This window comes from Hipposideros armiger, unplaced genomic scaffold (assembly GCF_001890085.2).
Source record: "Hipposideros armiger isolate ML-2016 unplaced genomic scaffold, ASM189008v1 scaffold_4, whole genome shotgun sequence".
In the NCBI taxonomy this organism is placed as follows: domain Eukaryota; kingdom Metazoa; phylum Chordata; class Mammalia; order Chiroptera; family Hipposideridae; genus Hipposideros; species Hipposideros armiger.
The window spans coordinates 4717271-4719878 of record NW_017731354.1 but is presented as its reverse complement, the minus strand read 5'-3'; positions in this window follow the sequence as shown (position 1 = coordinate 4719878).

Sequence of the window (2608 nt, the reverse complement as noted above, 5' to 3'; positions counted from 1 at the left end):
TTGAGTGCTGTGCACTCCTCTTTTCCAACTTCCCTTATGGCTCCTGAGCCATAACCCTCTCCACTCTGCAGTCTGCTCCAGAGCTGGGGCTGCCCTTCAGCTCAAAGCCCAGCCAGCCAGGCTCCACTGTCCAGGTCACCTTCAAATTAGCGAGGGCCCAGAGGCCACACCCCAGAGATCTGCTGCGCTTCCTCTTCCGCTTTGGTGCGGGTGTGGATGGGCTCACGAGGTCCGCCTGGAGTATGAGGCTTAGAGGTAGGGCCTGGGGGCTGCTGGAGCTGCGGTCAGTTTCCAGTCCCATCTGTAGTAGCCACGTGACCTTTGGCAAGCCATTCAGCCACGCTGGACCTGGGTTTCCCCATCTGAATGTGGAGGCTTCTACTCCTGTCTCCAGGAGGCTGCTCTGAGGGTGGAATGAGAATCCTGGGAGAAAGTCGGCTTCAAGAGGGCAGTTTTGTCTTTTTTGTCTCTGCTGTATCCCCAACACCTAGAATAGTGCCAGAACATAGTAGATGCTCAATAAATATTTGACTGAATGGATGAAAGTGTTGAACACTTAGTTCCATTATTATTACTACTAGTATTATCACAGTACGATTTTTTTTTCATTCTTCAAATATAAAATTGGGTCATAATATAGAAAATTGTTTTTTTTCAACTACTTTTGCCCATTAGCTACCCTCATCGCACCCTGGAGATTCTGATAAGATCCGTTGGAGGGGAGAATTCCCTTTCTCCTCTCCCTTTGAAATCCCTATCTTGCATTTAGTAAGTGCTCAGTGCACATTCGTAGAATGACTGCATAAGCGATTATAGCTGAAGGCACAGACTCAGGGCCGACAGGAGCAGGCAGGCCCAGGTGAATGAGTGACGTGGGCTGGATCTGATGGCTGGGTCCAGTCAATGCCCATCTCCAGGAGGTCCAGCCCCTTGCTGCCCTGTAAGGATGGTTATTGCACAGCAAGGCTGAAAACCGAGCTCCCTACTTGGCTTTCTCAGGGGAGCACTGGGGAGAGTCATTACAAACAGGTGAGGTGGAAGTCTAGGATCCCCAGACTGGGGTGGGGGTGGAGCTACAGTTTTTTTCTGTGTCATTTGTCTGGAATAGAGTGGTTATTGTCTAATATTTTCTGTCTTGGTAGGCTGCCCATTTACTGATGCTTTGGCTAGAGTGGGTCAGGCTCTTTTGAGAGGGGAATTTTTTTTTTTTGTCTGTGCCCATTGCCAGATTGCTGGCTTCTGCAGCTCCAAGTCTGGGACATATGAGGCAAAAAGGAAGCCCAGTGAACAGCTCATCGTCATGTTGTTCCTCGGGTCCTGAGGTCCCTAGCCAGTCGGCATTCTTTACCTTTCTGAGTCCTCCTATTTTTTAAAATGTGTATGCCTAGGGTTTTTAGTTGCACCTAGGAGGAGAAATTGGGGGACTATTACTGGAAGTAGACGTCCCTCCAGAGCTTTCTCCTTTGTAATGGCCACAACTGCTTCCATTGGATAGATGAATCATAATTGATTGAACCTACCCCCTGTTGTTGGACATTTATGTTGTTTCCCGCCTCTGTGCTGTAAAATACTGCCATGAACATTTTTATACATGAGTCTTTGCACCTTTGTGTGAGTATATAGCAATTCTGGAATATGTTGACTGAGCAGACTGGATTTCATTTGGTAGGTTGGTTCTTGGAGTGGAAGATTTAGGTGGGGTGATGAATGGAGGACCAGCGAGAGAACAATGGGGGAGGGGAGAGTGGGGCTGGGACTGACCAGAGAGCACATGTACCAGGCCCAGCACCAAGCAGACTCCCCAGGCTATGTCAGAGGTGCTGCTGAAAATTCCCAGCTGGCCTTGGCCCTTCTGTCCAGAAGGTGCCACCCTCTGCCATCTTTTGAGAGCTAGTCCCCAAGGTCAGTGTATGTATATATTCTTCTTCCCACCCGCTGATTTTGTCCCTGCAAGGATGGCCCTGGTGAGGGCCCAGGGGTGTCCTCCTGTGGGCCTCTTGTGCTTCGTTACCATCAAGACAGAGCTCCCCGGGCTGCACTGTGCAGCGCACAGCATGTTTTACACACATTGGCTCCTTCGGAGCTCCCCGCCATGGGGGATGGCAGCCTCAGAGAGGTAAAGGGACTCGTCTAAGGTCACACGCCAAGGCGAGGCAGACGCAGAATTCAGCCCCTGGTGGTCTGGCTCTGAAGCCTGAAGTCAGTGGAGGAGTTTGGGGTCCAAAGTGACTTTCTGGAATGGACATACAGAATAAATGATGAGAAAGAGGGCTGCCTAGTCCAGGCTGTGCTGAGGGACAAGCCCTGAAAAATGGAGAGTGGGAAGGGGGTTCAGGGGAGGGGAGGTGCCTTCTTATGCCTGGTCAGCTGTGAAGGCCAGCGCAGGGAGCCGGAGCCGGAAGGAATTACTCAGGGGCCTGACAACCCCAAAAGGGGCCCCCTGGACTATATTGCATAACAATACAATGTCAGAGGAAGACTTGTGACCAGTCCACTCTCACTGGGGGCCTGACAAACATTAGTCATCATTTGAAGCAAAACTGCTTTTAGCAGCCATGACAAAGACAGACAGGCACACAGAGACACACAGCCCCAGACACAGCCAGAT